This window comes from Protopterus annectens, chromosome 3.part0 (genome assembly GCF_019279795.1).
Source record: "Protopterus annectens isolate FY-2018-M chromosome 3.part0, PAN1.0, whole genome shotgun sequence".
Lineage (NCBI taxonomy): Eukaryota > Metazoa > Chordata > Ceratodontiformes > Protopteridae > Protopterus > Protopterus annectens.
Window position 1 is genome coordinate 588,469,775 of NC_056731.1, and position 10,000 is coordinate 588,479,774.

The window sequence follows — 10,000 nt, forward strand, 5'->3', positions numbered from 1 at the left end:
TAAAATGGCTGAGGATTTAATTACTCTTATCAGAGGTTCTCAGCCCCCACCCCTCCTCTGATCAGGGCTGCATTATTTCAGAGCACTCTGATGATCAGGAACATTTTTACTCTCCTTTTGAAGATTCTGATGCGGAGGAGTCCATCCCTTCTGTATCCCCCCCTGAGGATTACTCATTTGGGGAAACTTTGCATACCTTAAGGGAACACTTCCACTAGGAAGGCCAAGATTATTCAGATTCCAAGAAAAGGCTTAGGGAATTTCTCTTGCTACCTCAGCACAGGCCTCTGGCTATACCTCCTGTCTTGGACATCCTAGATGATGTTTACTCGGAGGCCTGCCTTAACCCGGACTCTCTACCTCCAGCTCCAGTTAAGCCTGACAGGTACTACAGGGTTCCTGACTCACACCAATTTCTATACAAAAGCCATGCTGCTGACCCAGATACCATCTCACAGGGCCCCAAGGGAGTTAAGGCCTCCATTGCTAAAAATCCATTACCTTCCAAGAGAGATTCCAGATCCTTAGAAAGGTGGGGAAAAAAGGTATATACCTCGGCTACCTTAACCATGAGGGCCTTAAACTGTCAGTTCCATATGCTAAAATACAAACAGTTTTTGTTATCACAATTGAAAAGTAAAATGTCACAACCTGAACAACCAGACTTGAAGGAGTTGCAGGATTTGATACATAGTGCAGAACAAGTGGGTAAGCATACCTTACAATGTGGTTTTGATGCTCTTGAGGCCTCATGTAGAGCTGCTGTTACTGGATCACTCATACGTAGGCATGCCTGGCTCAAGGAACAAGCCTTGCCTAATCATGTCAAAGCTAAATTACTAGACGCCCCTCTTCAAAAGGATGTACTATTTGGTGCTAATGCTGAGGAGGTATTAAGGAAAATGGAGGAAATGGCTAAATCAATGCAAACTGTGAAAGATTTTCTACAGGTACAACCCCCACGTTTTAGTAGAAATTGGCCTTCCAAAAACTGGTCCTTTCCTGCCATGGACAGATCCCAAAGAGGCAGATACAGGCACCCGAGGGGCAGAGGACAATCCCAAGGATCGTTTAGAGGCAGACAATGGCAAGCTCCTACACAAAGAGGTGGTGAGGATAACTCGCAATATCTCAGAAAGCAAACCCAATGACTTTCCCCTTTGCATGCCAACCAAGTCTCAAATGGCAGCCCCCTTAGGAGGAAAGCTGGCATTATTTTCAAAAAATTGGCATATTGTCACAATGATCAAATGGATCCTGGACATTATAAACAGAGGATACAAATTCCATTTTCACACCCTTCCAAAAATGAGAGGCATGCCAAACCTGCCACACAATCAAAGGGCAGAGGCACAAAGGCAAATTACAGATCTCATAAACATGAAAGCTATTCAAGAGGTACCTACGCACGAACAAGGTCAAGGTTTTTATTCCAGGCTATTTCTGGTACCAAGGAAGGGAAAAGATTGGAGACCTATTTTGGACCTATCCATCCTAAACACATTTCTACTCGTATCAAAATTCAAGATGCTCACTCTACAGCAACTTCTTCCCATGCTGGGCAAGGAGTCTTGGCTGGTAACATTGGACCTCAAGGAGGCATACCTGCATGTCCCAATCAGACACAATTGCAGAAGGTACCTCAGATTTCTTGCAGGTTCAACCCATTATCAATTCTCTGCATTGCCCTTTGGCTTATCTACTGCGCCCAGAGTATTCACGAAATGCCTGGCATCAGTAATTGCCTACTGCAGACTTCAAGGGATACAAATATACCCCTATTTGGACGACTGCCTGATCCAAGCGGACAGCAAGCACATTCTTCTGAAACATCTGGCTTATGTAATAATGTTGTTGAACTCTCTGGGATACACAGTCAACAAAAAGAAATCAAGGTAAATACCCTCTCGGAAGATAATTTTCCTGGGTGCCAATTTGGACACAAACACCCAGATGGCCTACCTCACGCCAGAGAAGCAGGGGCAACTAATTCAATACTTCAGAACACTAGCAAATTGCACCAGGCTGACTGCAAGGAAAATCCTGCAGGCTCTGGGATTCATGGCATCTTGCATCTTACTAATCCCATGTGCAAAGCTGCATATGAGGAAACTGCAATGGTACCTGAAAAACATATGGTCTCAACACAGCCACAGTTTGGAAACAATAATACCACTAATTCCATGTCTGCAAAAGGAATTTCTGTGGCAGGCTCAAGCATGTCAAACAAACACAGGTCTTCCATTCAGCAAGCATCAAGCAAATCAAGTCATCATAACAGACGCCTCGGACTACGCCTGGGGGGCGCACATGACAGATCGGTGCATTCAGGGCAAATGGTCCCAAAAAGAAAAGCACCTTCACATCAATCAAAAGGAAATGCTAGCAGTAATAAATGCTATTATAACTTTCAAGGACCTCCTACAACCAGGTCAACTATTGATAAGAACGGACAACACCACAATTATGTGGTACATAAACAAACCGGGAGGAACACATTCTTACCCCCTATGCAGACTGGCCATGTCACTTTGGAACATGGCCATGGACTTACAAATGGAACTACAAGCACAGTACTTGCCAGGCAAGGAAAACACACTGGCAGACAACCTAAGCAGGAATATGACAGATCCACACGAATGGAAATTGCATCCAAAAGTTTTTACAGAAATAATCCAAGAATAGGGAAGGCCAGACATAGATCTCTTTGCCTCCCACAAAAATCATCAATTGACAAAATTCTGCTCAAGGATTTTCCATCCAAAGGCCTGGAGAGTGGACGCTCTCTCTTTCAGTTGGACATCAATGACAGTTTATGCCTTCCCACCTCTTCCTCTGCTGCCCAAAGTTCTATTGAAAACCAGAACAGACAGACCAAAGATGATTCTCATTGCTCCGGACTGGCCAAGGCAGAATTGGTACCCACTCCTGAGGAGTCTGACGCAGTCTCCACCATGGATCCTGCCTCTAATGCCTCTTCTTCTGACTCAGCACAGCTTCAAAACTCTTCACAGTCAGCTAAAAACACTCAATCTAGCCGCATGGAAGATGCCTTAGCATCACAACAGGCCCTACTGTCCAAGGAAATGCAGGATGTCATTTTGGAGGCCAGAAGGCCATCAACTAGAAAAGCTTACTCCGCAAAATGGAAACGGTTTTGTGTCTGGAATGAGAAAAAGGACCAGGATCCTGGAAATCTGAATTTACCTCAAATACTACAATATTTGGCTGAGCTGCTAAGCAGTGGACTTTCATTCTCCTCCATCAAAATCCATGCCTCAGCCATTTCTGCAGAATACAACACTGATCCACCTTTGGTCTCTCACCCTCTCTTAAGGCAGTTCCTCAGAGGGGCTAAGAATTTAAGACCTCCAAGGAAACAACCAATACCTGCTTGGGATCTTAATTTCATTCTGGAAAAACTGACCTTGCCTCCCTTTGAGCCAGCTGCCTCATCAGATTTGCAATATTTATCCTGGAAAACAGCTTTCCTTCTGGCTATCACCTCAGCTCGTAGAGTTTCAGAACTACAGGCTCTCATGGCTGTCCAGCCTTTTATCATCTTCCATCAGGACAGAGTTTCCTTACGAACCAACCCGTCTTTTATGCCTAAAGTGGTATCCAGGGTAGCTTTAAATCAGGCCATACATTTACCTACTTTTTATCCTAATCCTCAAAACAAAGGGGAGAGATTACTACATTCCTTGGACATCCACAGACAACTGCGTTATTATTTGGACAGAACAAAGCCTTTCAGAAAATCAGAACAGCTCTTTGTGTCCTATGTGGTAGGAGCTCAAGGAAAGCCAATTTCCAAACAGACAATCTCAAAATGGATAGCCCACTGCATACGCTTTTGCTATTCCTTTCATGGCAAAACTGTTCCTACAGGCATTAGAACTCATTCCACCAGGGCCACAGCCACCTCTGCAGCCTTCCTCAAAGGAGTTCCTGCCAAGGATATTTTGGAAGCAGCCACTTGGAGTTCTGTGCATACCTTCTCCAAGCACTACAACCTACCATTATACTCCAAATCTAGAGCAGGCTTTGCCACTGCAGTCTTACAGGGCATTTTGGCTCCTCCTAGTTCCTCCTAGTGCCTACCACCCCTTTCTTAGCTTTGGGATTCTACCCATCAGTTATGACTGCAGCTGTATGCACGATGGACATAGTACAGTTTTGTACCTACCATAAATGTAGATGTTTGAGTGCTAATACAGCTGCAGTCCAGGTTTCCCTCCCTCCTTCCCCTCTTGGGACAGGCCTATAGGCTAACACATCCTCATACAACCTGATTGGGGTATTCATTTATGATGTATTTGCTTGCAACTACTGTATTTTGATTATATTGCACTGCATTATTACACAAATTTATATATATTGCCTTCCTTCTGGGGGCACCTGACATCTGGGGCAAGAAAAACTGAAGAAAATGGCGTCGGCTGGTTCTTTTATACCCCTGTCGCACTGACGTCAGGGAAGAAGCGACGACAACCGATGCTGGACCTAGACTTTGGAATTCGGCCGACCGAGGACCCGCCTGATGGCAGGAGAACCCATCAGTTATGACTGCAGCTGTATTAGCACTCGAACATCTACATTTATGGTAGGTACAAAACTGTACTTTTCCCTCAGTGTGTATCCTTCCATACTCTGTTGCCTAGTCCCCCTTATTAATCCACACCTTTGATCTCTTTTCTGTGTATTATTGTATGTACCATTCTTTCACCAAGCTGCTGTTTTCTTCCAACTTCCCTTACTGTCAGCTGTAGTTCCACTTTTTTCCTTTAGGTCATGTGTTACCTCTGGATTCAACTTCAGAACGACAGAACTGCCATTACTGAGAATTCCTCTCTGAAATATCTCCCTCTAAATTCTCCTAGCCATTAAGCCTGTTTAAATTTCTTACATGTTGACCACATATGTAATTGGTCTTCATTTGCCATATCACACTGCCAGCAATATGATGACTGATTGCCACGTGACTTTTTGTACCCTTACCGGAGTTCTGTATCATCTGTGTACTACTCTGACATAAACATCCCTAACTGGACCCATGTTATTAAATAATCTTATAATGTCCACCATTAACCTTTCTTCCTGTCTCTATGCTCTCTTATCCATGTTTTCCATAACTTTTCCAGTGTCATCTGGACTGTTCTTTGTCCCAGATAGTTATATATTCTCCCCATCCCACCTTTCTGTGTCTTTTCCCATCCTGTTAATATTTTGTTATATATTCTCCCCATCCCACCTTTCTGTGTCTTTTCCCATCCTGTTAATATTTTGTTATATATTCTCCCATCCCACCTTTCTGTGTCTTTTCCCATCCTGTTAATATTTTGTTATATATTCTCCCCATCCCACCTTTCTGTGTCTTTTCCCATCCTGTTAATATTTTGTTATATATTCTCCCCATCCCACCTTTCTGTGTCTTTTCCCATCCTGTTAATATTTTGTTATATATTCTCCCCATCCCACCTTTCTGTGTCTTTTCCCATCCTGTTAATATTTTGCTATATATTCTCCCCACCCCCATCCCACCTTTCTGTGTCTTTTCCCATCCTGTTAATATTTTGTTATATATTCTCCCCATCCCACCTTTCTGTGTCTTTTCCCATCCTGTTAATATTTTGCTATATATTCTCCCCATCCCACCTTTCTGTGTCTTTTCCCATCCTGTTAATATTTTGTTATATATTCTCCCCATCCCACCTTTCTGTGTCTTTTCCCATCCTGTTAATATTTTGCTATATATTCTCCCCATCCCACCTTTCTGTGTCTTTTCCCATCCTGTTAATATTTTGTTATATATTCTCCCCATCCCACCTTTCTGTGTCTTTTCCCATCCTGTTAATATTTTGTTATATATTCTCCCCATCCCACCTTTCTGTGTCTTTTCCCATCCTGTTAATATTTTGCTATATATTCTCCCCATCCCACCTTTCTGTGTCTTTTCCCATCCTGTTAATATTTTGTTATATATTCTCCCCATCCCACCTTTCTGTGTCTTTTCCCATCCTGTTAATATTTTGTTATATATTCTCCCCATCCCACCTTTCTGTGTCTTTTCCCATCCTGTTAATATTTTGTTATATATTCTCCCCATCCCACCTTTCTGTGTCTTTTCCCATCCTGTTAATATTTTGTTATATATTCTCCCCATCCCACCTTTCTGTGTCTTTTCCCATCCTGTTAATATTTTGTTATATATTCTCCCCATCCCACCTTTCTGTGTCTTTTCCCATCCTGTTAATATTTTTCCTGTTTCGTTTGGCTTCGGTTTTGATACTTCCCATTACCTTTCATATTACATCTGCACCCATCCATATGGTTCCAACTCTGCTTGCCTCATCTCCATGAATTTTCACAACCAGCCCTTTGGGAAATAACCAGTCCCCTTCTTCTATCTATATTTTTGTAGAATCTCTTCAAAAGAGGTCCAGACTCCTCCTCCTGAGTCTTTCTGTACACTAATGCCTCTCCTAGTTTCCTTTCTATTCCCCTGGCTAGCTCTCCCAGAATGTATGTAATTATCTTTTCATGTATATACCATTTGTGGGGTTTATTCTGAGAAAACACTTCACTACCCCGTGTGTCCCTTTTCACTTTCCTGGTATACACCTTTATTTTTTTCCCTTTATGTAACCCTCTTCTCACCAAATCCATTCCCCTTCTTTCACTTCTTCCCCCTTAATACATGTCCTAGATTTATCACCGTTCCATACTTTTTAAAAATATGTTGATTCCCTATCATCTTTATTATCTGCTTGTTGTTTCACTTTTGCTATTCACATCGTTTCCCTTTCCACATAAACTTGTTGTACAATTGCTGAACCTCCTCTATCCATTTTTCTTGGGCATTTATTTGAATATCCGTTATCTAACCCTTTTTCACATTTTTGCTTATGGGGATAGGGTGTACCATCAACAGTAACAATCATCTAGCGTCAATTTTTACATCACCAGTTAGCTAGCTCTGTCAAGGTTCTTCATCTTCCCCCACCACACACACACACACACACACAGACACACAATAACCTACAGCCATTTTATTGTGTTCAGTACACCTACTGCATGTCTTTGGAATGTGAGAGGAAATCAGAGCACCTAGAGAAAGCCCACACAAACAAGGGTCAGACATGCAAAGTCTACATGGAATCATCCCAACTGACATTCAGACCTCTTACTGTGATGTGACAGTCTATGTCGCTTCTCTCTCTCATAGGTTCATAGCTTCATAGATGTTTACTAGGCTAATGACCTGAATGGCCTTTTTAAGCCTAACCATGCATCCCAAATCTCTGACAAGTTCTAATACGCTTAAGTGTAAGTAGGGGTTTCCCTATAAGGAAATATCAGTAAGAGTGAGTTGAGTCAAGTCTGGAGCTTGGCAACTCCATTTCAGCAAATAAATGGCAGGCAACTTTGTTATACCAGCTCTGCCAAAATAAACACTTATTCTGACATGAGCACTTGACATGCCTGAACTTTCTATTTCCATACATAAACAGTCTGCAGAATCTTTTTTTTTTTTTTTTAATCCTTCATTGGTATGCAATTTTCTGGCTCAGCAATAAGTGAAAACTTCCTAAAAAAAACTTCTTGTACTTAGAAACGCGTATCTCTTGTCTATGCCTTGTGGATCTACTTGTAACTAAATCATCTGAATATAAACACAGTCCTTCCTTCTTAGTGGTTTGTAAATACTTTGTGAAAGATTTTCTATTGTACCTGAAAAGCTCAGCTGCAGAGTGCAGCTTCTCATTGTTTCAGTAAAAACACGCAAATACTTGAGGTCTACACGCACAACTCTGAAAGAAAGCAGTAGTCATCTGTCGCATTTTTATGTTCCTGAGGTCCACTAAAATCTGATAATACATATAGTTATCTTTTTCTTTTCTTCTTAATGACTGCATGGTCCCCATCTAAATCACTTTATCCCATCCCATAATTTTACCATATGAACATCTTTGTGAAGCAAGTTCTACTGCTAGCAGTACACCTTTGATCCTGTATGCATTGGGATAGTCATATTTTTCCTCCGATGGATGATTCCGTTTCTGAAGTTTCACCTTCCATCGAAAAAGCATATGCAGTATTACTGCAAGCATGTATACACACAAAATCCAAAGACATACTCCTCTGTAGGGTAATCTTCACTAATGAGTTACTAGGATGGCTACATTTACTCTCTGTATCATGGTATTTTCTTTTCTGGGGTGCGTTCTCTATGATGACAATCAAGAGTTAGAAAATGGTTGGTAGTTAGAGGAACATGACTTGGCATGACAGTAGAAAGAAGGTAGTGCAGACATGACCCAATCCAAATAACATGTTTTGAGAATGCAAAATAGCATGTGAAAGACAATGTACCTTCCACTCAAGCCTAATAACATTCTCTGAAGATACACTGCAATATGGGAATATGTAATCATTACTTGAATGGAAGTCAATAGGGGAGGGGGGTAGACATCATTTTCAGGCCCCAAAACACAAGCTGCAATAAGGCTAGAAGGAGGATGACAAAGGTTGATAGGTCCAGGTACTCCACACATACTGACAGAAGCAGAGAGCATAGCTGCTATCAAAAAAGTTACAGAATGTCCCTGTGTGATTAGTATCACTGAGTTGTCATGCTTATGGCTTAACTGTATGAGCAGATTTTTACAGAAAGCTCTAGAACTTTGTAATGATGGTGATGAACTGAGATTAGGTATGTTAAACTACAAGGCAGCAGCCTAGACAGAGAAGGTCAGGACATGCTTCCAATACTGGTACAGTCCCTTTCCAAGCTACAGAACTTTCCCTCACTGCAGATGGCTACAGTGTCACCAGATAACCTATACCTGTCACCATGCAGATAATTTGTGTCCAAGAGAAGTGAGCAAACACAGGCTGCCCAGCAAACCTTTCTGAGCAACATAAGTCAACATAAGATGCCTGTTCAGCCTCATAAGTCTCATGTAGTGGGTATCCAAGTAAAGGGGTAGCAGCAGACAAGGTCAGCATATCATCCAAGGTGGAATATGACTAGGCAAAATGCCTTGCTTTTGAAAGGGCAAAAGGCTGGGCAAAGAAAAATGTTTTCATTTTTAATACACTTACTATACAAGAGTCATTTATCTTTGTTAAACAGATATGGACTAAAAGGTAAAACTGCTTGTATGCAGAGTAGATGAGGGGCACTGGGGAAGCTACATAAACTGTTTAATCACACAGATTGCAAAAGGAGGTAGTGGAAAACCTAATAAATTCAGCAGGTTGTCACAAACTAATTCACAGTTCATTATTTTTACCTCTAAGCTATATTGCTAGTGGACATAAATGGTTTGTGTAGATACATAGATGTATATAAATATACACGAGATATCCCTCCTACAATGGTAGCATGTTTGCTGCTTTCCTGTAATTTCTTCCTGTTATAGCCAAACAAGACTCAATGCCTTGTTCTTGTTCAGCAGAAAAGATGCAGACATTAACGTCTCCAAAAGAGGCCCAGCAACCAGTAGGGTATGCACAGATGACTGCTACTTTGTGCAGTTCAACTGTGAGTATGTAGTAAGATAATACTACCTATAAGTATATGTGCAAATGCTGCCTGTGATCCACATGCTGACATCACAACATTGCTAGCCAGAGTCGCACTGTAGTACCAAAAAATTGTGCCAAAACTCAACAAGGCATGTTTAAAATCCTTCCTAAGATAAAGCATTTCATCAGTGGTTTTGCAGTAACATAACAAAGGCACATGGGTTCCACTGTAACAGCTTCACATGCCCGGCGCCGATCACATTGTGCAGTCCATTCTTTCATGCCATACCAATTCCTCTAAAGAAAACTGTGTGTGGGTAACAACTTTCTAATTGTGATGGGTTTGTTGGGATACACTGAAGGGAGCTAAAGGAAAGAGTTGGTAAATGGGTTGAAAGCAAAAATTCACCACTCGGCATCCAGAAATGCAAGTATCACATGTATGTTTCTATGGCAATAGTCTCTT

At 41.6% G+C, this 10,000-nt stretch overlaps 1 protein-coding gene across 1 annotated transcript in view; it reads left to right on the forward strand.

Moving 5' to 3' along the window:
* EGFR (epidermal growth factor receptor) overlaps nucleotides 1-10,000 on the forward strand; it is a 1,653,396-nt gene that overhangs the window by 1,506,959 nt on the left and 136,437 nt on the right. The window lies entirely within an intron of this gene.